The 27,759-nt window shown below is 40.5% G+C and overlaps 1 long non-coding RNA gene across 6 annotated transcripts in view; it reads right to left on the bottom strand.

The window, feature by feature from the left end:
* The window catches only part of LOC308613889, a 113,069-nt gene that overhangs the window by 56,894 nt on the left and 28,416 nt on the right, over nt 1-27,759 (bottom strand). For 5 of the 6 annotated variants that reach the window (XR_014015333.1, XR_014015334.1, XR_014015335.1 and 2 more), the window contains exon 2: nt 17,570-17,678. This is a non-coding gene — a long non-coding RNA (uncharacterized lncRNA). The remainder of the gene's footprint in view (nt 1-17,569; nt 17,679-27,759) is intronic. The other variant, XR_014015336.1, reaches the window with a different exon arrangement.

Genomic DNA, 27,759 nt, shown 5'->3' with positions numbered 1-27,759 from the left:
TCAATGATGCCTTCTTCTGTATCCCATTAGTCCCAGAGTCACAAGAAATTTTGGCTTGTGAGTGGCAGGACTCAACATACAACAAAAACAATAGTGCTGGGCCGTCCTGCCCCAAGGGTTCAAAAACTCCCACACCATCTTTGGGGAAATGTTAGCTAAAGACCTAACAGTTCTACCTCTGGAGAAGGGAACCTCCTTCAATATGCAGATGACATTCTGACTGCCAGCCCTACTAAGGAGGTCTCTGAACTACCTAGCCAATAAAGGATAGTAGGTGTCCAACAGAAAGCCTCAAATATCACAGACTAAGGTGACCTGCCTGGGCTTCATTCTCACAGAAGGTCGGAGAAGCCCATCCCAGGAAAGGGAAGAAGCCATGTGCAGCCTTACCCCTTCTAAAACTAGAAGACAGCTTAGGGGTTCCTGGGGAGGCCGGGGTTTGCTGCATCTGGATCCCTAGCTACAGTCTAATAGCTGGGCCTCTATATGAAACACTGAAAGGAAAAGATGATGATCCTTTTGAATAGAATCCAGAAGCATCCTTTCAAGAATGGAAAGAGCAGTCAATTCAGATCCTTGCCCTGGACCTCCCTAATTTAGCTAAACCCTTTGACCTTTACATTCCTGGTCGAAGGTGAATCGCCCCTGGAGTATTAGCGCAAAAACTGGGACCACTTGAAATGGAACAACGCAAGAATGCCCTTCAGGTAGGAGAAACTACGGTCACAAAGGGCTTGGCCAGCCGCGCCATCCGGCCAGGATACTGGGAGTATCTAAAAACCTGGAAATCAGCAGCCCACAAGGCCAGCTCCCTCCTAAGGGAGAAGGACCCCACGTGGTGATCCTAACCACCCACCATGCCCTGAAGTTGCAGGGATCGCTCCGTAGGCACACAGACCTTGAGAGTGGAGGCCCTCCAACTCCAACCTCCAGTGAGACAATCGGGGGCAACAGGCACCCCATGATGACTCGTGTGACTATCACTTGACCTGGAGCTTCTCTCAGAAAACAGCAAGAGTGTGCCCCAAAATGCAGACTACTGCTTGAAGGACTTACTGCACCCAGAGCGGAGCTAATAAGCTTGGTGCGGGAACCGTAAATAACGGTGTCACCATAGAAAAGCCTACAGACACTGCGGTGATGGCGGCCAATGAGACCGGCTGGACTCCTGGCTACTTTGAAAGGCCGTTGATTCAGTGGCCGTCATGGTCCTGGATCACCACCGACCCTGGACTCTCTGGGAGTTGAGCAGGCAGGGCTCTGACACCTGGTGCTGTTTGTACGTTAATTCAGTGGCCTAATTGAAGAAAGCACAGACTACTGGTCAGAGCATCTAGGCTGGCAGAAACCGTCAGCCTAAGGTGGCCAAACAATTGTGGGGCGGGGTAAAACCGGCCCCCCCAGCGTCTCTGCGCATCTCTTTCGTGGACCCTTAAAGGTCATTAGAATCTATAACACTTCCAATGCTGGTGCTCAGGCGGACGAGCAGTGAGGCAGGAGGCCTGGGGACAATCAACCTCACCTGGAGGATGCTGGGGAGAAGTTCTGCCCCTCCCTCCCCCCGTGTATGAGGACTCCCAACTCAGCACGAAGCATTTACAGAAGAGGGGTCTGCACCCTCAGTGCCCCAAGAATGAGGAACGGGACAAAAGACAGAGGAGGCGTTTGTCACCGGCAAAGCCCATGAAAAATTCTTGGGAGATAAAAATAGAATCTGGGAAATAAAGTCTAACCTTTTTTTCCTTTGTGCTTTGTCTAATTTCACTTGCTCCTAGGTTTCCAAATGCAGAGGTCCCACACCCGGCACTTCAGACCCTATTTCCAAGTGCAAAATGGCTGGGCACATACCTTAGCTCGCGGGGCCCCCGTGCAGACTCCGAGACATAGAGCCTGAGCTCCAGCCAACCCGGCCCTCGAGAGCTCCACCCCCTCCCTCCCGCTGATGCTGATGGGATCCCTACACAGCAGCCTGGCCCACAGCCCGCGGGGGAGCGCACGCTCTCACCTCTCCATTCTCTGATCAAAATATAAAGTGTTCCTTTGCTTCTGAACCGAACTCAGTCTCGTTCTTTTGGCTCCAGTGACCCTGAGCAGGGGGACCCCTGTTGGGGCCCACTCGAGAGGATCAGTAACAGAAATTGAGAACATTGTAACTTCAGTGAACAGACGTGTGAGCCAAACTGTAATTAACATAGAGCAGTGTATAAAACTCAGGTAAAATAAGATGTTTCTAACACTTCCATTTAATATTTCCATCAATTTATTATAAGCAAGTTCAGTGAAGGGGTTTGTCTTATTTGTCAGGTCAACATTAGAGAAATGATGTGATTTCTTTCCAACGATGTACATCTAATAATCTTGGCTGAAGCTTCAATCTTGTTTTGAATGCTTTTCAATTGAAAATGATACCACTCCTTCGGCTCCCCCATTTCTGAGAAGTATAAAATCTTATAACGTATTATTACCAAAGGGGAAACGCGGGAGGAGGGAAAAATTAAGAGTTTAGGATTAACACATACACACTGCTATGTATAAAATAGATCATCAACAAGGAACTTCTGTATAACACAGGGAACAACATTCACTATTTTGTAATAACCTATAAGGGGAAATAATCTGAAAAACAATAGATATTTTTATCGACATCATCTATCAACGATAGTTAAAATGTAACGTAAAGGAGGCCGATGGTGAGCGCTTCTGACCCTGAAGATTTCAATCATCTAAAGCTCAGACTCTGCCTACTGCCCAAGGCCCTTAATGAACATACATGTACACGTAGCTTAAAAATTTCCCAGTTTGGGGTTCGGGGAGATACTGATTTGGAAAAATCCCTGGTGTTCTCCTTACATGCACAGGACCCTTCCTACAGCTAAAATATGCCTCCGACACCCAGAAGATGGTACACCGTTTGATCGGGAAGAGCTTGGAAAAGGCATCTCATCTCCTCATCTCCGGGTGCACGGGTTCACCCCTGCAGCATCTTTCCTAACAAGCTCCCAACTTGCAGATTCAGCACCTTTAACCTCCTGTTTCGTTCAGTTAACAACTTGTCCGGAGGATGAACGGGAAGAGGGGGAACCAATGAAAGACCAGCTCTAGGTGTTTGGACAGGCATATGTCACTCTAATTTCCCAACAGGGAGAAGAATTAACCAAAGGCTCAGCCTGCCGCCCCAGAACCAGAATAGGGCCTGAAGCAATCCTGTGGTTTTGCGGCCAGCTCACAAAAATCGAGGTGAAAAATGGAGCTCAGGAGCAATGCAACTCACAAACCTGCAGGGTTATAAATGATAACGATCTTCCAAAAATATATTGAGGTAAAGCAATGAAAAGGATTTGAAAGCAAGGCAGAATTTCAGGAAATAGTTTTCAAGACGTAGATTGGAGTCGCCTTTAAAGCACATGAAAAGCGGCAGAACTTCGCCAATGATGCAGTTGGCCAAAAAGGGCATATGCGTTTTTCCTGAATATATTTACGAAAAAACACAGACCCTCTTTTTGGCCAACCAAACAAGCATGAAATGCCATCAGCACTACAAAAAAGTCTCACTTCACACTGGTCAAAAGGGTCATCCGAAAAAAGTGTAAAAACCAGAAAGGCAGGACAGGCCATGGAGAACAGGGAGCCTTGTTACACTGATGGGAGGGATGTAAATTGCCAACAGCCACCCTGGAGAAGTGTATGGTGTTTCCTAAAACATCTAAAAAACAGAGCTACAGAGCATAGGGCACTTCCACTCAAGGGCGTATATCTTGGGAAAACTAAAAATCAACAAGACACAGCCACCCCAATGTTTAGGGCTGCTCTGTTTACAAGAACCTCGACTTCGGTACACCTTAAATATCCCAGGAAAGAGAAAAATGGATAAAGAAGTTGTGCTATGGAATATCACTCAGCCATGAAGTCAATATCATAAGGCCAGTAGCAACATAATGAGTGGATTCTAAGTGAAATAAGTCACACAGAAAATGAAACTTATCATAAGATATCACTTATAGAGGGAATGTAAACATGGCTACACATGAATTACATTCATGGATTACAAAACAGAACAGAGTCACACACTTAGAAAACACACTTATGCCTGCTTAAGGGGAAAGGTGAGGTGGGGTGATGCATAAAACCAGAGTTTGAAATTAGTATAGATACCGTTCCATAAACCAAATATGTAATAGACAAGACCTACTCCTTGCTCAATGAACTGGACTCAACACCCCCTATTCACCGAAGAGGAATATATCTGGCTAGTGAGAATCTTAAAACCTATGTATTGATACGTGTCCATAAGTGAATCAAGAGTGGGCAGAGCGGCATAAACACAGCAGTGAAAATCAGCTCAACCCCATTATAAAAATAAACTTCAAAAACAAGACACAACGAAAGCGAAAGAGAGAGAAATTCTTACAAAATTCGTTCAGGGGCTGTGATGCAACCTGGATTGACCACAGCTACACCCACAGCTGGATGAGACATAAGGCTGGACACTTGGGGCTGAGAGGATTGGTGAGTTTGGGTGAGCAAATGCAGACCCTTTAAAGCAATACTGCATGCTACCCATCCCATGTGTCTCAACTCTCCAGGTTTAAGGGAATCTTCCAACAGCTAAAACATGCATGGGAAACCCAGAGGATGGTACAGCGTGGGATCAGGAAAGGTTTCTAAAACGCACCTCATTTTTCCTCTCCTGGTGCTCGGGTTCACCATTCCAGCCGCCTTACTAACAGTGTCCCCACATGGAGACTCGCCGCCTTTAACCTCCTGTTTTGCACAGTTTGCAATTTGTGCTGAGGATGAACGGGAAGAGGGAGAACCAATGAGAGACTAGCTGTAGGTGTTTGGACGGGCACATGTCACTCTAATTTTCTATCAGAAAGAAGAATTAACCAAAGGCTCAGCCTGCCGCCCCAGAACTAGAATAGGGCCTGAAGCAATCCTGCGGTTTTGCGGCCAGCTCACAAAAAAGCGAGTTGAAAAATGGAGCTCAGGGGCACTGCAATTCACAAACCTGCAGAGTTATGAAGGACAACTACCATCCCAAAATATATTGAGGGAAGGCAACGAAGAGCATTTGAAAGCAAGGCAGAATTGCAGGAAACAGATTTCACGAGGTAGATTGGAGTCGCCTTTAAAGCACATGAAAAGCGGCAGAACTTCGACAATGATGCACTTGGTCAAAAAGGGCGTATGCGTTTTTACCTGAATATATTCAGGAAAAAATGCATACGCCCTTTTTGGCCAACCAAGAAAGCGGGCAATGCAAATCAGCACTACGAAGAAGTCTCAGTACCCACCAGTCAAAAGTGTCGTCCTAAAAAATTGTAAGAATCAGAAATGCAGGACAGGCCATGGAGAACAGGGAGCCTTGTTACGCTGATGAGCGGGATGTAAATCGCCAACAGCCACTCTGGAGAAGTGTATGGTATTTCCTAGAACATCTAATAAACACAGCTACAGAGCATAGGGTACTTCCACTCATAGGCATATATCTTGTGAAAACTAAAAATCAACAAGACACAGGCACCCCAAAGTTTAGGGCTGCTCTGTTTACAAGAACCTCGACTTCGGTACACCTTAAATATCCCAGGAAAGAGAAAAATGGATAATGCATTGTGGTACTTATGTACAATGGAATATCACTCAGCCATTAACTCAAAGTCATAAGGCTAGTAGCAGCAGAATGAGTGGATTTAGGTATGATGACTCTAAGTGAAATAAGTCACACAGAAAAAGAAACATCACAAAATATCACTTATTGAGGGAATAAAAAATCGCTACACATGAACTGAATTACAAAACAGAACAGAGTCACACATTTAGAAAACACACTTATGCCTGCTTAAGGGGAAAGGTGAGGTGGGGTGATGCATAAAACCAGAGTTGGAAATTAGCACAGATACCGTTCCATAAACCAAATATGTAATAGTGAAGACCTACTCATTGCTCAATGAACTGGACTCAACACACCCTATTCACCACAGAAGAATATATCTTACTAGTCAGAATCTTAAAAAGTATTTATTGATACCTGTCAGTGAATCAAGTGGGTGTAAAGAGGCATAAACACAGCAGTGGAAATCAGCTAAACCCCATTATAAAAATAAATATATTCAGGAAAAACGCATATGCCCTTTTTGGCCATCCAAACAAGCGCAAAATGCAAATCAGCACTGCAAAGAAGTCTCACTTCGCATTTGTCAAAGGGGCCATCCTGGAAAAGTGTAAAACCAGAAATGCAGCACAGGTCATTGAGAAAAGGGAGCCTTTTTACGCTGATGTGGGGAATGTATATAGTCAACGGCCACTCTGGAGAAGTGTATGGTGTTTCCTGAAACATCTAAAAAACAGAGCTTCAGAGCATATGGCACTTCCACTCTTGGGCGTGTATCTTGGGAAAACCAAAAATCGACAGGACACAGGCATCTCTACTTTTATTGCTGCTCTGTTTAGAAATGCCTCGACTTGGGTACAGCTTACATGTCCTTGGAAGGAAAAATGGATAAAAAAGATGTGGTACTATGTACAATGGAATATTCCTGAGCAAATAAATCAATGAAATAAGGCCAGTTGCAGCAACTCGTGGAGACTGAGGTACGATCATTCTAAGTGACATAAGCCAGACATAAAAAGAGACTTATCATAAGGTATCACTTATAGATAGTATCTAAAAATGGCTACACATGAACTCAACTACAAAACAGAAACAGTCACACATTTAGAAAACACACTTATGGCTGCTAAAGAGAAACGTGGGGTGGAGTGATGCATAAACCAGGTGGTTGGAATTAGCATAGATATGGTTCCATAAACAAAATAGGTAATTGACAGGACCTACTGTATAGCTCAAAGAGCTGGACTCAGCACACTGTTGTCACTGAAAAAGGATATATAAGACTGGTAAGAATCTGTAAAAGAATTTATTGATGTCTCTCTTTAAGTGAATCAAGTGGATAGATGTAGAGCAAGAAGAAACACAGTACTGAAAACCAGCTATACCCCCTTATAAAATTAAATAACAAGAACAAAAAAGAAGACAGTGAGAGAGAGAGAGAGAGATCATTATAAAATTTGTTCAAGGGCTGTGATGCAACCTGGAATGAACACATCTAGACACACAGCTGTATGGGACCTAAGGCTCTACACTCGTGGGTCTGAGAGGCTTGGTGAGGATGGGACAGCAAATGCAGCACTTTTAGAGTACTACTGCCTGGCCCCCATTCCATGGGTCCCATATCTCCAGGTGCAGGGGACCCTTCCTACAGCTAAAACATGAATGGGACATCCAGAGGATGGTACACCGTCTGTTCGGGAAGAGTTTGGAAAAGTCACCTCATCTCCACTTCTCCTGGTATTCGGGTTCTCCAGCTCCTTTCCTTAGAGTCTCCCCACTTTGGGAAGGCAGCACACTCAACAGCCGATTTTGCACAGCTTGGAATTTTCCGTGTGAAGAAGGAGAATGGGGGGATGGAATGAGGCACAAGCCCTAGATGTTTGGACAGGCATATGCCACTCTAGTTTCCTAATCTGGAAGAAGAATTTCCCTATCCTTCAGGTGCCCCAGTAACCAGAATGGGTCTGTAGAAATCCTGCCCCTTTGTGGCTGCTTCCCTAAACAAGTTGAAAACTGGTGCTCAGGGGCACTGCAATTCACAAACATGCAGGGTTGTAACTGACACCTCTAATGGAATCATTTCTTGAGCCAAGGATTCGGAAAGGCCTTATAAGCAAGGCAGAATTGCAGGAAAGGGATTTCAAGAGGTAGTTTGCACTCACCACTAAAGCACATGCAAAGCTGCTGAACATCGCCAATGATGCAGTTTGCCAAAAAGGCCGTATGCGTTATTCCTTAATATATTCAGGAGCAACGCTTACTCCATTTTTGGCCAACAAAACAGGCGGGCAATGTAAATTAATACTACAAAAAGGTATCACTCTGCACCAGTCAGAATGGCCAAGCTCACAAAGTGTAAAACCTGAAATGCCGGACAGGGCGTGGAGAAAAGGGAACCCTGACAAGCTGATGGTGGGAATGTAAATTTCTAACAGCCACTCTGGAGAAGTGGGTGGTGATTTCTTAAAAATCTAAAAAACAGAGCTTCAGAGCATATGGCGCTTCCACTCCTGGGCCTGTATCTTGGAAAAAACCTAAATTAACAGGACCCAGGCACTCCAAAATTTATGCAGCCCTGTTTACAAGAGCCTCTACTTGGAAGCTACCTAAACGTCCTTGGATGGAAGACTGGATAAAGAAATTACGGTAGATATGTACAATGGGATATTACTCAGCCATGAAATGAATGAAATAAGGCCATTTGCAGCCACTCAGAAGGACCTAGATTCATTCATACTAAGTGTCATAAATCAGACAATGATAAATATCATATGATATTACTTATCGGTGGAATCTAACAATTGATACAAAGGTACTATCTTACAACAGAGAAACAGAGTCCCAGACGTAGAACACAAACTTATGGTTACCAAACTGGAAAGGTGTGTTGGAGGCATAAATCATGAGGTTGGAGTTAGTATATACATATTTACAGAGAGAAGACTTGTAATCAGCATGGACCTGCTGTAGAGCACTTGGAACTCTTCTCAACACCCTTTAGTAACCTCAATGGGGAAATAATTCTAAAACGGATATATAGTCATCTCTGTATAAATGAATCATGTTGGTGTATATCAAAAACGAACACAACATGGTAAGTCAACTATACTCTATTATAAATTTAAAATTAAATTCCTTTAGTCACTCCGGACACGACTAAATGTGCTAGTGTCACATCCCTGGACACAGACCCAATTTGGTCCCAAGGCTGGACTGCTGTGGGCCTGAGGACCTCGGGAGGATATGCCAGCTAGTTCGCCCCCCTTGAACATGTAGTACCTGGTCCCCTCTGCAAGGGGCCACAACCTCCAGATCTAAGTGTGCCCTCATACTACTAAGCCAACCCTCTGACACCCAAAGGACGGTGGACTCTCTGGGCTGGATGACATTTGAAAAATCACCTGGTCTCAATATATCCTCGTGTTTGGGTTCCGACCTCCCGACTCCTTCGTTAGGGTCATCCCACTCCACAAGACAGCACCCTCAACAGGTGATTTTGCAGGGGTTTATACTTGTTCAGGGGATGAAGAGTAAGGGGGAAGAAGGAATGGGACAGAAGCCCTTACACGTTTGGTCAGGCACATTCCACTCTAATTTAAAACCCAGGAACAGGACTTTCCCTACATCTAAGGTTGTATCAGTAACCAGAGAGGGACAGTAGAGATCCTGCAGCCTTCTGTTTCCCATAACAACAATTCTAAAACTGGACCTTATAGGCACTTCATATTCACAATGCCTGGGGAGCTGTAAATGACAACAGCCCTCAAAAAATGTCTTGGTGGGGCTTCCCTGGTGGTGCAATGGTTGAGAGTCCACCTGCCAATGCAGGGGACAAGGGTTCGTGCCCCAGTCCAGGAAGATCCCACATGCTGCGGAGCGGCTAGGCCCGTGAGTCATTGCTGCTGAGCCTGCACGTCCAGAGCCTGCATGTCCAGAGAGGCCACAACAGTGAGAGGCCCGCGTACCGCAAAAAAAAAAAAAAAAAATGTCTTGGGGTAGGTCATCGAAATAGACTTCAAAACAAGGCAACCTTTCACTAACCCTTTTTCAAGGGGTAAATTTTACTCACACTGTTCAAAAAAAAAGGCACATATGAAGATGCTCACCATTGCTTTATGTTAGACAAATGCAAATTAGATGTACAAAGAAGTAACACCTGGAACCACTCAGAATAGCCATCCTCACAATGTCTAGAAACAAGAAATGCTTCAGAGGGTGTGGAAAAAAGAGAAACCTACTACTTATTATTATTTTTTTTAATCTGCGTTGGGTCTTCATTGCTGCGTGCGGCTTTTCTATAGTTGCAGCAAGCGGGAGCTACTCATCGTTGTGGTACGCAGCCTACTGTTTGCGGTGGCTTCTCTTGTTGTGGAGTACAGGCTCTAGGCACACAGGCTTCAGTAGTTATGGCACGTGAGCTCAGTAGTTGTGGCTCGTGGGCTCTAGAGTGCTGACTCAGTAGTTGTGGTGCACGGGCTTAGTTGCTCTGCGGTGTGTGGGATCTTCCTGGGCCACGGCTCGAACCTGTGTCCGCTGCACTGGCAGGTGGATTCTTAACCCCTGCGCCACCAATACTACACTACTGGTGGGAATGCCAATTGGTAACAGCCACTATGGAGCACAGAGTGGTGTTTACCAGAGTAAGGGGAGGCAGGAGGGATAAACTGGAAATTGGGATTGACATATACATACCACTATATATAAAAGAGATAACAAATAACGGTCTACTGTATAGCACAGGGAACTCTACTCAAAACTCTGTAATGACCTGTATGGGAAAGGAATCCAAAAAGGATTGGATATATGTACAACTGCTTCCCTCTGTTGTGCAGCAGAAAGTAACACAACATTGTAAATCAACTATGCTCCAAAAAAATTGAAATTGAAATGAAACCAAAGAAAATAAAAGAAAATAGTGCTACCAGATGATCCAGCAAGTTCACTCCTGTACGCGTATCTAGAGGAAAGCATAAATCGAAAAGACACATCTTCCCCAATGTTCACTGCACACTCTTTACAATAGCTAAGACATAGAAGCAACCAAAATGTCCATCAACATATGAATATAGGTAAAGAATATGTGATACATATATATATGTTATGGAATATGACTCAGCCATAAAATAGAAGAAAATAATGCCATTGCAGTAACATGGATGGACCTAGAGATGATTGTACTAAGTGAAGTAAATCAGACACAGTAAGACAAATAATGTATGATATCACTTCTAGGTGTAACCTAAAAACTGATACAAATGAACTAACTTACAAAACAAAGGCAGACTCACAGACTTGGAAAACAAACTTATGGTTACCAAAGGGGAAAGGTTGGGGGTAGGGATAAATCAGGAACTTGGGGTAAACATACGAATACTACTCTATATAACATAGATAAGCAACAAGGACCTACTGTATAGCACAGGGAACTCTACTCAATATTCTGGGAGTACCTTTATCAGAAAAGAAACTGAAAAAGAATGAATATACGCATATGTGTAACTGAATCACTTGCTGTGCAGCTGAAATGAACACAACATTGTAAATCAACTATACTCCAATAAAATTTAAATTACAAAATAAAGAAAATCACCTATATTTCAAAAGAAAAAAAGAATTCCCATATATTTTTATGGCTTGATAGCTTATTTTTTTAGTGCTCAATATTATCCCATTCCCAGAATATATTAATACTATATCATTTCATTCACCTATTGGAGGACACCTTAGTTTCATTCAGGTTTTGGCAATATTGAATTAGATGCTATAAATATCCATATGCAGGTTTTCATCTAGAAGTATGTTTTAAACTACTTTCAGTAAATATCCATGAGAACACTTGCCGGATTGTACAGTAATGGAATGTTCAATATTATAGCAAGTGTCAATCAGACTACCAAAGTAGCTGTATTATTTTTCATTTCCACCAATAACAAATGACATTTTCTATTGTTCCAGATCCCCTACAGAATTTGTTCTTGTCATTGTTCACATTTTAGCCATTCTAAGTGTTACACAGTGGTATGTAATTGTATTTTTAATTTGCTTTTTCATGGCAGCATGTAATCTGGATTATTCTTCTGTATATTATATGCATAGTGTCTATTTTCTTTGGTGAGCTGTCCATAAAGTATATTGGTCCACATTTTATTTAGGCTGCTTTCATTTTTTTCTACCCAATCTGTATTTGTTTTATTTATTTTCATGCCTTATTGCATTAGCAAGGACTTGGAGTAAAATATGGAAAAGGAGTCATGAAAAGGGACAACTTTGATTTTACCTGAACTTAGTGGAAAAGCTTCATGTTTTTGACCATTAATCATGGTGTAAGATAAAAGTTTCCTGTAGATCTTTGTTATCAACTTGAGAAAGCTCCAGTCTATTTCTTTAACTGAGAGTTTTTATGAAGAACGGGTGTTAGATTTTTTCAAAGGTCTTCTGAATCTATTGATATGCTAATGATTGTCTTTAGGGTGTTGATATGATGGATATACTTCTTTGATTTTAGAATGTTGAACCAGCCTTGCATACCTGGGATTATTCCCTCTCATTCATGATATAAAATTCTCTCAAAATATTGTTGGATTCGATTTGTTAATATTTTGTTGAGGATTTTTGCATTGATGTTCCTGAGAGATATTGGTCAGTTTTCTTTACTATTCATATGTTCCTCTAAGTTTGGATGTTGTGGATTTAGTGTCAGACATTCATTTGGGGAGATTCTCAGTCATTTTTAAAAAATATTTTCTGTTCTTTGTTATCTTTCTTCTCCTCCTGCTATACCCATTATGTATAGGTCACAGCATTTTCATTGTTCCACAATTATTGATTACTCTGTTCTGTTGATTTCTTTCCTGCCCATTTTCTCTTTTCTTTTGAGATTTAAAGGTTTCTCTTGATATGTCTTCTAGCTCACAGGAATATCAGGAGATATTTCTCCTCAGCCAGCTCTTTGACTGCTAAAACAAAATACGAGACACTTGGCATTTTATAAACAACAGAATATTTTTGTTTTCTCATAATTGCTGAGGCTGAAAAGTTCAAGAACCAGTTACCAGGGGCTTCCCTGGTGGTACAGTGGTTAAGAATCTGCCTACCAATAAAGGGGACATGGGTTCGAGTGCTGGTCCGGGAAGATCGCACATGCCATGGAACAACTAAGCCCGTGTACCACAAATACTGAGCCTGTGCTCTAGAGCCCACAGGCCACAAATACTGAGCCTGTGTGCCACAACTACTAAAACCCACACACCTAGAGCCCATGCTCCACAACAAGAGAAGCCACCCAATGAGAAGAACGCACACCACAACAAAGACCCAATGCAGCCAAAAAATTAATTAATTAATTAATTAATTTAAAAAAGAAGAACAAGTTGCCAGCTGACTTAGTGTCTGGTCAGGGACCAATTTCTGGTTCATAATGTGGGTGTTTTTGCTCGGCAATGAAATCATGTAATGGGCATAAGATCTTCTGTGTGCTACATTTATTAGGTCACTTATCCCATGTTTGAGGTCTCTGGCCACATGACCTAATCACCTCCCAAAAGCCCCACCTCCTAATACCACAACATGGGAGCTAGGCTTCAAAATTTTAAAATTAGAGGTACAAAATGTTTACACCATAACAGGGACCACAGAGTTACCTGATTTTTCCTTTCATGTTAAAGGTTTGCACATTTATATTTATTATATAATCCTAAAATCCTTGTTGTTTTTTTTAAGATTCTTTTCCCATATACGCCAGTACAGACCATTGAGTAGAGTTCCCTGTGCTATGAAGCAGGTCCTTATCAATACTTATCTATTTTATATATACTAGTGTGTATATGTCAGTCCCAATCTACCAATTTATATATACTAGTGTGTATATGTCAGTCCCAATCTACCAATTTATCCCTTCCCCACTTATCCCCTGGTAACAATAAGTTTGTTTTCTATATCCATGACTCTATTTCTGTTGTGTAAATAAGTTCATTTGTACCTTTTTTTCCTTTTTAGATTCCTCATATACGCAATATCCTATGATATCTGTCTTACTGTGTCTGACTTGCTTCACTCAGTATAACAATCTCTAGGTCCATCCATGTTGCTACAAAACTCTTAACTGTTAATGATAACTCAATTTTTTCCAGTATCATCAGCAATTCTTTCTGGCAGACATGTGATAACACTTTTTAAACACGGATATTGAGACCAAGGCTCCTGACCTGCAAACAAACAAAACATCATTCATATAGTGAAAACTGTGCACATCAAAGGATGAAAACACTTGGTCTAAATCCCTTTGCACCCACTGCTGACAGAGGGCAGAGGAGTTTGACTCACTAACCTTCCTTACGTGCACTTCTTCCTAATGAGGTATTCCATCTAAAACTTATAAGAAGCGGGAATGCTTCATGAAACACACCAATCTCTACTACAGATTCTGAAGCAGCAAAAAAAAAAAAAAAAACCAACAACAAAAACATGATGAATCCATCCAAAGGGTTCGTTCCACGTTGTTACAATAGTTTCCCTCTCACTGTGAACCCTTTTCAAACCCTATCACTTGAAACTATTTTTATGTTTTTCAACAAAAATAATGTTAATCTGGAGTCACACGCTCCAGTAATATTACACTATCCCTTGTGCAAGTATGTAGGGATTTGAGGAGCTATGGGGGGCTATCATGAAATGTTGCCTAGAGTAATTAGGACATTTCATTTAATGTTGGCTCTTCTCCCTAACATGTCTGCTGCCCTCTTCTTTTTGTAGCTACTAGCATTGAGAAAGTGACCAAGATAAGGCCCTTCTCTTTTACTGCCTATGAATGCAGCTGTGATTAACCCCACAGACCTTGGTGCTTCCAGAATCCCCTGAACCTACTGACCCTCCATGCATGGCATGACACAGATAAGGATGGTGACGTGCAGACTTGTATAGGGCATGCTATAAAATTTTCGAGTCTTCCCTTCCTCATAATTCCAAAGAATAGATTTCTTTGGATTTCTGCTTAATGCTGCTGGAGTTGGTACATAAGTTGAGGGAGGTATCAGAGCACACCAAAAGAGAGGGTAACTGCACAGAAAATACAAGCAGGTACATTTCTGTGTAGTTTCAAGCAGCTTATTTGCTATATCAACCATGGTGACATGTTGACCCTTCCTCTTTCTACTAGTAGTACAACAAACATAAAGGATATTTAGGCTGCTTGTTTTATCCCCACCTCTCACAATTGATCTGCATTCACATATAGGACAATGAAGGGCACTTTCTACCATCTTAACCAATATTTGAGAACTAGAAAATGTCCAGATTTTTCCGGGGATTATTTTCATATTCCCCAATCAGGCCTATGAAGGAATCTTACCTATTGTGTTTAATGAAGTCATATCTCTCACAGCATCCCATCATCAACAAAACTAGAAAGAAATTTGAAGGGTCTTAAATTTTACCATATTTGAAATTCCAATGTTTTAGCCTGACACGTTTTTGGATTTTAGAAAAAAATATTTTAAATGAGACAAAAAATCATTTTTATGACACAAAAAGACAGCAAGAGTTTTATATTTTTATCTGTTCCACTTGCACACAAAAGTCTCATGGGGTTATGAAAAGCAGTCCTGTTGGGTGCTGTGCATGGTGCAAGTATGGATTAAAGCTTAGGAATCTTAAGCTTCAGTCACCTGAAACTTTTAAATTAGGATGCAAGCAATCCTGTCCAACATCTGAACAGAGCAAGACACTGTCTTTATTTTATTTGTCAGGTAATAAATCTGTCTTTTGCCCCAAGGAGAGAAACAACTGGCAACTTCCATCAATGTGTTGTACAAAAATCTTTGAACATACAGTGCAAGCAGAGGCTGATACAAGGTGTGAAAAAAAAAATAAGAGACCCTTGTGGCATTTTCTCCTAACTTATTGCAATCTCCCATTTAAAATGTGGGAATGATCAATCTTCTGAGGAAAAAAGCCCAAGGAAGGTTTTTGCTTCTGTGGAATAATGGGATTGCTAAAGATTTCAGGAGGCAAGACGAATTAGTGAGAATGACCATGAGAAATCAGAGAAAAGTCAGATCCATGGATGAACTGATGTTTACATCTGTGAATCAATGAGAAGTAGGAGCAAATGAAAAGAAAGCTGAATACAACATTTTCTGAATAAGTGTAACCTTTCAGCTGTCATAGAAAAATTAATACTCACTATGATACAACATATTTAGTTTAGAAATTTAAGTTAAATTTAAAGCTTAATAACTAGATTTATTGAAGAAATGAAAACATATTTGTGGTTTAGAATACATAATGTGTTCTGCTACAGACAAGAAGACTACATAAATAAATAGAAATAAGACTAAATAAAGAGGAAAATAACAAATTAGATGTTATTAACATTAAAAACTGACACTCATCTAAAGAGAAGGAGAGACAGAAAGAGAGAATAATTCATAGCAAGCATATATTAAAAACTCCTAAATAAGAAGTCTTCAGATGTTAAAAAAAAGAAGTCTTCAATAAGAAGATAATGTAATAGCAAAAATGGAGAAAATATACCAAAAGATATTTCAAAAAAGAGAGTACAGAATGTTAAGTAAACATATCAAAAGATGTTTGGCTTCTTAGTAGTCAGTTAAATGCAAAAAAGTGATACCTGGAATTATCACTCACCAACCAGAAAGTTCAAATGAAAATGACAGGTATTATCAAGTTTAACAAGAATGTGTATAATCCTTGAATCTCACTCACTGCTGCTGAGGATGAAAAATCATACAAAAATGTTTTGAAAATATTTATAAATATCTAAAAAGATAAACACATGAAAGCTATGACTGGAAAATCTTACTACTACATGTATACTGAACAATAATTTATATATACACCACCAAAGCTCAAGTTCTAGAATTTATATACCAGTGCTATTCTCAATAGACACAAACTGAAAATCACTCATATTGTAATACACATTGGAATAAATTAATTAATAGTTAAATATTTACACTATGGAATCCTATGCAACAGTGGCAATGCATGATCACAACAACAGGCAACCATATAGGCATATTCACAAGCAACATAAAATAGAAAAGCCCAATCCAAAAGTGCGTTTACTGTGCCATACATTTATATAAAATACAAAATACAGGTAACTTGATCTTTTTGTTAGATACAAGAACAATACTAAACCTTAAGGGGAGTCACTAGAATGGGACCAGGGGGCATCTGAGTATCTGGCAATTTTCTGTGTCTTTATCTAGAAGCTATGTATAGAGTGTATTCAGATTCTGAATTTTCTGAAATTTGTCATTTCCCTAAAACCATGCATGTTTTCAGTTGTTTTTATACATAACAAAAAGTTAAAAAGATAGACTAGGGAAGGTAATTATATTAGCACTTTAATATCCATGCTTTTCAAGGGGGAAGTGAAAGGTATTAAATACTTGACATTGTGATTACTTCTTAAAAGTAAGGTGAAAATTTGAGGTTAATAAATAAGACGTACTTCTTCATATATAATCCTCAAAGAGGAGGGGTATAAAGGAGTATTATTATTTTTTATTTAATAGAGAATCATTAAGACAGAAAATAATGAAAACAGACTAGGTTTAAAAAAGGGCACACTGGACTTCCCTGGTGGCACAGTGGGTAAGAATTTGCCTGCCAATGCAGGGGACAGTGGTTCATTCCCTTGTCTGGGAAGATCCCACATGCTGCAGAGCAACTAAGCCCGTGCGCCACAACTACTGAGCCTGCGCTCTAGAGACTGCAGGCAACAACTATTGAGCCTGCATGACACAACTACTGAAGCCCATGCACCTAGAGCCCATACTCCACAACAAGAGAAATCACCGCAAGGAGAAGGCCGTGCACCACAAAGATGAGTAACCCCTGCTTGACACAACTAGAGTAACCCTGTGTAGCAACGAAGACCCAATGAACCAAAAATAAATAAAATTAAATCTTTTGACTTCTGAGATGACTCACTCACGTGGCTGTAGGTAAGAGGCCTCAGTTCCTTGCCACATGGATCTCTCCTTAGGGCTGCTTGAGTGTCCTCATGACATGGCAGCTGGCTTACCCCAGGATGAGTGATCTAGCAGAAACCAAAGCAGAAGCTGCAGTGACTTTTATAACTTTGGAAGCTGCATTTTGTCATTTCTGCAATTTCTTATTAGTTAAGCAGTCAGCCCTTTTCAAGTGCAAGGAGCCACACAGGTACAATGAAGACTGGGAGATAATTAGGGGATAATTAGGGCCATCTTGGAGGCTGGCTACCAACGTGGCTGACTAGCCAAAGACTGAATTTTGTTCTCTTCACTTCTGGAGAGAAAATGGTCAGTGAATCTCATTGGTGGTCTCTGAGATGTACCAAAGCTACCTCTTGCTCTCACCCCCAGCCATGTGGCTGACAGGGTCTCGATGCTCCGGCCGGGTGTCAGGCCTGTGCCTCTGAGTTGGGAGAGCTGAGTTCAGGACATTGGTCTACCAGAGACCTCTGGCACCTTGTAATATCAAACAGCAAAAGCTCTCCCAGAGATAAACATCTCAATGCTAAGACCCAGCTCCACTCAGAAACCAGCAAGATCCAATGCTGGACATCCCATGCAAAACAATTGGCAAGACAGGAATGCAGGCCCACCCATTAGCAGAGAGGCTGCCTAAAATCATAATAAGGCCACAGACACCCCTAAAACACACCACCGGATGGGGACCTGTCCAACAGAAAGACAACATTCAGACACACCCACCAGAACTCAGGCACCAGTCCCCTCCACCAGAAAGCCTACACAACCCAATGAACCAACCTTAGCCACTAGGGGCAGACATCAAAAACAATGGGAACTACGAATCTGCAGCCTGTGAAAAGGAGACCCCAAACACAGTCTCCAAGTCAAATGAGAAGACAGAGAAACACACAGCAGATGAAGGAGCAAGGAAAAAAACCACCAGACCAGAAAATGTAGAAGAAATAGGCAGTCTACCTGAAAAAGAATTCAGAGTAATGATAATAAAGATGATCCCAAATCTTGGAACTGGAATGGAGAATATACAAGAAAAGTTTAACAAGGACCTAGAAGAACTAAAGAGCAAACAAACAATGATGAACAACACAATAAATGGAATTTAAAATTCTCTAGAAGGAAATAATAGCAGAATAACTGAGGCAGAAGAATGGATACATGACCTGGAAGATAAAATAGTGGAAATAACTACCACAGAGCAGAATAAAGAAAAAAGAGTGAAAAGAATTGAGGACAATCTGAGACACCTCTGGGACAACATTAAACACACCAACATTCGAATATAGGGGTCCCAGAAGTAGAAGAGAAAAAGAAGGAGACTGAGAAAATATTTGAAGAGCTTATAGTTGAAAACTTCCCTAATATGGGAAAGGAAATCATTAATCAAGGCCAGGAAGTGCAGAGAGTCCCATACAAGATAAACCCAAGGGTAAACATGCCAAAACATATATTAATCAAACTATCAAAAATTAAATACAAAGAAAAAATATTAAAAGCAGCAAGGGAAAAACAACAAATAACATACAAGGGAATCCCCATAGGTTAACTGGTTATCTTTCAGCAGAAACTGTGCAAGCCAGAAGGGACTGGCAGGAAATATTTAAAGTGATGAAAGGGGAAAAGCTACAACCAAGATTACTCGACCCAGCAAAGATCTCATTCAGATTTGACAGAGAAATTAAAACCTTTGCAGACAAGCAAAAGCTAAGAGAATTCAGCACCACCAAACCAGCTTTACAACAAATGCTAAAGGAACTTCTCTAGGCAGGAAACATAAGAGAAGGACCAGGCCTACAATAACAAACCCAAAACAATTAAGAAAATGGTAATAAGAACATACATATCAATAATTACCTTACATGTAAATGGATTAAATGCTCCAACAAAAAGACACAGACTGGCTGAATGGATCCAAAAACATGACTGGTATATATGCCATCTACAAGAGACCCACTTCAGACCTAGAGACACATACAGACTGAAAGTGAGGGGTTGGAATAAGATATTCCATGCAAATGGAAATCAAAAGAAAGCTAGAGTAGCAATTCTCATATCAGACAAAACAGACTTTAAAATAAAGACTATTACAGGAGACAAAGAAGGACACTACATAATGATCAAGGGATCAATCCAAGAAGAAGATATAACAATTGTACATATTTATGCACCCAACATAGGAGCACCTCAATACATAAGGCAAATGCTAACAGCCATAAAAGGGGAAATCGACAATAACACAATCATACTAGGGGACTTTAGCACCCCTCTTTCACCAATGAACAGATCATCCAAAATGAAAATAAATAAGGAAACACAAGCTTTAAATGATACATTAAACAATATGGACTTAATAGATAGTTACAGGACATTCCATCCAAAAACAACAGGAATACACTTTTTCTCAAGTGCTCATGGAACATTCTCCAGGATAGATCATATCTTCGGCCACAAATCAAGCCTTGGTAAATTTAACAAAATTGAAATTGTATCAAGTATCTCTTCCGACAACAATGCTATCAGACAAGATATCAATTACAGGAAAAAATCTGTAAAAAAGTACAAACACATGGACGCTAAACAATACGCTACTTAATAACCAAGGCTTCACTGAAGAAATCAAAGAGGAAATAAAAAAATACCTAGAAAGAAATGACAATGAAAACATGAAGACCCAAAAGCTATGGGATGCAGCAAAAGCAGTTCTAAGAGGGAAGTTTATAGCAATAAAATCCTACCTCAAGAAACAAGAAACATCTCAAATAAACAAACTAAACTTACACCTAAAGCAATTAGAGAAAGAAGGAAAAAAAAAAAACCCAAAGTCAGCAGAGGAAAGAAATCATAAAGATCAGATCAGAAATAAATGAAGAAGAAATGACGGAAACAACAGCAAAGATCAAAAAAACTAAAAGCTGGTTCTCTGAGAAGATAAACAAAATTGATAAACCATTAGCCAGACTTATCAAGAAAAAAAGGGAGAAGACTCAAATCAATAGAATTACAAATGAAAAAGGAGAAGTAACAAATGACACTGTAGAAATACAAAGGATCATGAGAGATTACTGCAAGCAACTCTATGCCAATAAAATGGACAATCTGGAAGAAATGGACAAATTCTTAGAAAAGCACAACCTTCCAAGACTGAATCAGGAAGAAATAGAAACTATCAATTAACAAACCAATCCCAAGCACTGAAATTGAGACTGTGATTAAAAATCTTCCAACAAACAAAAGCCCAGGACCAGATGGTTTCACAGGCAAATTCTATCAAACATTTAGAGAAGAGTTAACACCTATCCTTCTCAAACTCTTCCAAAATATAGCAGAGGGAGGAACTCTCCCAAACTTATTCTATTAGACCACCATCTCCCTGAAACCAATACTAGACACAGATGTCACAAAGAAAGAAAACTACAGGCCAATATCACTGATGAACATAGATGCAAAAATCCAAAGCAAAATAATAACAAACAGAATCCAACAGTGCATTAAAAGGATCATACAACAAGATCAAGTGGGGTTTATCCCAGGGATGCAAGGATTCTTCAATACATGCAAATCAATGTGATACACCTTATTAAAAAACTCAAGGATAAAAACCATATGGTCATCTCAATAGATGCAGAAATGCTTTTCACAATATTAAACACCCATTTATGATAAAAACTCTGCAGAAAATAGGCATAGAGGGAACTTTCCTCAATATAGTAAAGGCCATATATTACAAACCCACAGCCAACATCGTTCTCAATGGTGAAAAACTGAAACCATTTCCACCAAGATCAGGAGCAAGACAAGGTTGCCCACTCTCACCACTATTATTCAACACACTTTTTGAATTTTTAGCTACAGAAACCAGAGGAGAAAAAGAAATAAAAGGAATCCGAATCGGAAAAGAAGAAGTTAAGCTACCACTGTTTGCAGATGACATGATACTAGACACAGAGAAGCCTAAAGATGCTACCAGAAACCTACTAGAGTTAATCAATGAATCTGGTAAGGTTGCAGGATACAAAATTAATGTCCAGATATCTCTTTCATTCCTATACACTAAAGATGAAAAATCTGAAAGAGAAATTAAGGAAACATTCCCATTTACCACTGCAACAAAAAGAATAAAATACCTAGGAATAAACCTACCTAAGGAGACAAAAGACGTTTACTCAACAAACTATAAGACACTGATGAAAGAAATCAAAGATGACACAAACAGATAGAGAGATATACCATGTTCTTGGATTGGAAGAATCAGCATTGTGAAAATGACTATACTAACCAAAGCAATCTACAGATTCAATGAAATCCCTATTAAACCACCAGTGGCATTTTTCAGAGAACTGGAACAAAAAATTTCACAATATGTATGGAAACACAAAAGACCCTGAACAGCCAAAGCAATCTTGAGAAGAATAACAGAGCTGGAGGAATCAGGCTCCCTGACTTCAGACAATACTACAAAGCTACAGTAGGCAAGACAGTATGGTACTGGCACAAAAACAGAAATATAGATCAATGGAACAGGAGAGAAAGCCCAGAGATCAAACCATACACATATGGTCACCTTATTTTTGATAAAGGAGGCAAGAATATACAATGGAGAAATCACAGCCTCTTCAATAAGTGGCGCTAGGAAAACTGGACAGCTACAGATAAAAGAATGAAATTAGAATACTCCCTAACACCACACACAAAAATAAACTCAAAATGGATTAAAGACCTAAACGTAAGGCCAGACACTATAAAACTCTTAGAGGAAAACATAGGCAGAACACTCTATGACATCAATCACAGCAAGATCCTTTTTGACCCACCTCCTGGAGAAATGGATATAAAAACAAAAATAAACAAATGAGACCCAATGAGACTTAAAGGCTTTTGCACAGCAAAGGAAAACGTAAACAAGACGAAAAGACAACCCTCAGAATGGGAGAAAATATTTGCCAACGAAGCAACTGACAAAGGATTAATCTCCAAACTTTACAAGCAGCCCATGCAGATCAATATCAAAAAAACAGACAACCCAATCCATAAATGGGCAGAAGACCTAAATAGACATTTCTACAAAGAAGATATACAGATTGCCAACAAACACATGAAAGAATGCTCAACATCAGTGATCATTAGAGAAATGCAAATCAAAATTACAATGAGGTATCACCACACACAGGTAAGAGTGGCCATCATCAAAAAAATCTACAAAAATAAATGCTGCAGAGGTGTGGAGAAAAGGGAACCCTCTTGCACCGTTGGTAGGAGTGTAAATTGATACAGCCAGTATCGAGAACAGTATGGAGGTTCCTTAAAAACCTAAAAATAGAACTACCATATGACACAGCAATCCCACTACTGGGAATATACCTGTAGAAAACCATAATTCAAAAAGAGTCATGGGGCTTCCCTGGTGGTGCAGTGGTTGAGAGTCCACCTGCCGATGTGGGGGACGCTGGTTCATGCCCTGGTCTGGGAAGATCCCCATGCTGCGGAACGGCTGGGCCCGTGAGCCATGATTGCTGAGCCTGCATGTCCGGAGCCTGTGCTCCGCAACGGGAGAGGCCACAACAGTGAGAGGCCCACGAACTGCAAAAAAAAAAAAAAAAAAAAAAGAGTCATGTTCCACAATGTTCATTGCAGCTCTATTTGCAATAGCCAGGACATGGAAGCAATCTTAGTGTCCATCAACTGATGAATGGATAAAGATGTTGCACATCTTCAATATAAAATGGAATATTACTCAGCCATAAAAAGAAATGAAATTGAGTTATCTGTCGTGAGGTGGATGGACCTAGAGTCTGTCATACAGAGTGAAGTAAGTCAGAAAGAGAAAAACAAATACTTTATGCTAACACATATATATGGAATCTACAAAAAAAAAGAAAAAAATGCTTGGGAAGAACCTAGGGGCACGACAGGAATAAAGACTCAGACATAGAGAATGGACTTGAGGACATGGAGAGCGGAAGGGTAAGCTGGTACGAAGTGAGAGAGTGGCATGGACTTATATGTACTACTAAATGTAAAATAGATAGCTAGTAGGAAACAGCTGCATAGCACAGGGAGATCAGCTCAGTGCTTTGTGAACACTTAGAAGGGTGGGATAGGGAGGGTGGGAGGGAGACACAAGAGGGAGGAGATATGGGGATATATGTATATGTAGAGCTTGTTCACTTTGTTATAAAGCAGAAACTAACAGACCATTGTAAAGCAATAATAATCCAATAAAGATGATAAAAGTAAATAAATAAATAATTATTCCCCCCCCAAATTAAATCTTTTAAAAAATAAATAAAGAAAGAAGAGCACTCAATAACATGGTAACTCTTAACCTAAGTACTTTCAGTACTATAGTGGATGTAAATGAATTAATATCTCCTACAAAAGTGTAATGTTTTATATTATGTGCAACTAATTTTGTTTCAAAATCTACAGGTAAAATAAAAGAATTAATTAGAAAGGAGAAAATGTTCCATGTATTTAAAAACAATAAAACAATAAGCATATAATATCATGCTTATAATAAGCATATAATAAGCATCTTAGATAAAGTAGTCTTTAAGTTCAGAACAATTTGTCATTATTGTAATTAGTATTATTATCCCAATTTCTTAAAAATATTTCAATACTTTTTCTGTTTGAAAAAATATTTTAATATTCTTTTCTTTGCTCTTTTGTGGTCTAATACATGGTAAGTATTTAGGTGCTAACATAACCTAAAAATATATGTTGTTTTTTTACAGCCAAACAGAACTGAATCAAGAAGAAATAGATAACTTGAACATACTGATCACTAAAAGCAAGATAGAATCTATAATTTTAAAATACTCCCTACCAACAAAAGTCCAGGATCAGATGGTTTCACAGGCAAATTCTACCAAATATACAAAGCAGAACTTACACTGATTCTTCTCAAACTCTTTGAAAAGATTGAAGAGTAAGGAATACTTCCAAAGACATTCTATGAAGCCACCATCACCCTGATATCAAAAACAGATGGGGGGGACTTCCCTGGTGGCACAGTGGTTAAGAATCCGTCTGCCGATGCAAGGGACATAGGTTCGAGCCCTGGTCTGGGAAGATCCCACATACCACGCAGCAGCTAAGCATGTGTGCCAAAACTAAGCCTGCGCTCTACAGCCCATGAGCCACAACTACTGAGCCTGATAGCCACAACTGCTGAAGCCCGCGCACCTAGAGCCCATGCTCTGCAACAAAAGAAGCCACCACAGTGAACAGCCTGCACACCACAACGAAGAGTAACCCCCACTCGCCACAACTAGAGAGAGCCCGTGCACAGCAATGGACACCCAATGCATCCAAAAATAAAGAAAGAAAGAAATTTACTAAAAAACAAACAAACAAACAGATGGGGACTTTTCTGGTGGCCCAGCAGTTAAGATTTCGCCTTCCATTGCAGGGGGGGCGGGTTCAATCCCTGATGGTAGAGCTAAGATCCCTAAGATCCCACATGCCTCACAAACAAGAAACCAACACATAAAACAGAAGCAATATTGGAACAAATTCAATAAAGACTTAAAAAAAAACAGAGAAAGACACTACCAAAAAAGACAATTGCAGGCCAATATCTTTGATGAATATAGATGCAAAAATTCTCAACTGAATATTAGAAAACCGAATCCGACAACACATAAGAGGATCATACACTATGACCAAATTTGATTCACCTCAGTGTCACAAAGTTGTTTCAACATATGCAAATCAATCAACCTGATACACCCCATCAACAAAGGAAAAACACAAAACAAATGATCATCTCAAAAGATGCCAAAAAAGCATCTGAAAAACTTCAACATCCATTCATGATAAAAACACTTTCCAAGAGGGTATAGAGGAAACATATCTCAACATAATAAAAGCTATTTATGACAAACACACAGCCAATACAATACTCAATGTTCATAAGCTGAAAGCCTTCCCGCTAAAATCTGGAACAAGACAAGGACGCCCACTCTCACCTCTTCTCTTCAATATAGTATTGGAAGTCCTAGCCACAACAATCAGACAAGAAAAAGAAATAAAATCTAACCAAATTGGAAGGGAAGAGGTAAAGTTGTCATTATATGCAGATGACATGATAATATCTATAAAGGAAACCCTAAAAATTCTACACAAAAATGACTAGAACTGATAAACAAATTCAGCAAAGTAGCAGGATACAAGATTAACATACATAAATTGGTTGCATTTCTTGGTTTTTCTTTTTCTTTTTTAAAAATTTATTTTGGCTGCATTGGGTCTTCATTGCTGTGCACAGGCTTTCTCTAGTTGTGGCCAGTGGGGGCTAGTCTTCATTGTGGTGTGCAGGCTTCTCATTGCAGTGGCTTCTCTTGTTGCAGTGCACGGGCTCTAGGCACCCGGGCTTAAGTAGTTGTGGCACACGGGCTCAGTAGTTGTCACTCATGGGCTGTAGTGTGCAGGGTAAGTACTTGTGGCACACAGGTCTAGTTGCTCCACGGCATGTGAGATCTTCCTGCACCAGGGCTCAAACCCATGTTCCCTCTATTGGCAGGCGGATTCTCAACATGGAGCCACCAGGGAAGTCCCTGGTTGCATTTCTTTACACTAACAATGAAATATCAGAAAGGAACTGTACACAAGCAATCCTTTTAAAAATGGCATCAAAAAAATAAAATACTTAGGAATAAACCTCACCAAGGAGGTGAAAGACTTATATGTTGAGAACTACAAAACATTAGTAAAGAAAATGGAAGATGATTCAGAGAAATGGAAAGACATCCCATGCTCTTGGATGGGAAGAATTAATACTGTTAAAATGGCTATACTACCCAAAGCAATCTACAGATTTAATGTGATCCCTATCAAATTACCCATGACATTTCCCCCAGAACTAGAACAAATAATCCTAAAATGTATCTGGAATCATAAAAAGAACTGTCAACACAATCCTGAGGAAAAAGAACAAAGCAGGAGGCATAACCCTCCTAAACTTCAGACAATACTAAAAGTTACAGTAATCAAAACCGCATGGTATTGGCACAGAAAGAGATACATGAATCAATGGAATGGAATAGAGAGCCCAGAAATAAACCCACACACCTATGGTCAATTAACCTTCAACAAAGGAGGCAAGAATATACAATGGGGAAAAGATAGTCTCTTCAGCAAGCGGTGTTTTGAAAGCTGGACAGCCGTATTCAAATCAGTGAAGTCAGAACATACCCTCACACTATACACAAAAATAAACTCAAAACGGCTTACATGCTTAAATATAAGATAGGACACCTTAAACTACTAGAAGAGAACATAAGCAAAACATTCTCTGACATAAATCATACCACAGTTTTCCTAGGTAGTTCTCCCTAGGCAGTACAAATACAGTAAGTCACCTACATATGAACCTTCAAGTTGCAAACTTTCAAAGATGCAGGGAGAGGAGGGGGAAGATGGCGGAAGTGTAAGACGCGGAGATCACGTTCCTCCCCACAGATAACACCAGAAATACATCTACACGTGGAACAACTCCTACAGAACACCTACTGAACGCTGGCAGAAGACCTCAGACCTCCCAAAAGGCAAGAAACTCCCCCACGTACCTGGGTAGGGCAAAAGAAAAAAGAATAAACAGAGACAAAAGGATAGGGATGGGACCTGCACCAGTGGGAGGGAGCTGTGAAGGAGGAAATGTTTCCACACACGAGGAAGCCCCTTCGCGGACAGAGACTGCGGGTAGTGGAGTTGTGAGGGGGCTTCGGAGCCACGGAGGAGAGCGCAACCACAGGGGTGTGGAGGGCAAAGCGGAGAGATTCCCGCACAGAGGATCGGTGCTGACCAGCACTCACCAGCCCGAGAGGTTTGTCTGCTCACCCGCCGGGGCGTGCGTGGCTGGGAGCTGAGGCTCGGGCTTCAGTCGGAGCGCAGGGAGAGGACTGCGGTTGGCGGCGTGAACAGGGCCTGAAGGGGGTTAGTGCACCACGGCTAGCCGGAAGGGAGTCCGGGGAAAGGTCTGGACCTGTCGAAGAGGCAAGAGACTTTTTCTTGCCTCTTTGTTTCCTGGTGCGCGAGGAGAGGGGATTAAAAGCGCTGCTTAAAGGAGCTCCAGAGATGGGTGCAAGCCGCGGCTGAAAGCGCGGACCCCAGAGACGGGCATAAGACACTAAGGCTGCAGCTGCTGCCACC

This window comes from Mesoplodon bidens (assembly GCF_964165515.1).
Source record: "Mesoplodon bidens genome assembly, chromosome: 3".
Taxonomy (NCBI): Eukaryota; Metazoa; Chordata; class Mammalia; order Artiodactyla; family Ziphiidae; genus Mesoplodon; species Mesoplodon bidens.
This window is presented reverse-complemented; position numbering and strand designations above follow the sequence as displayed.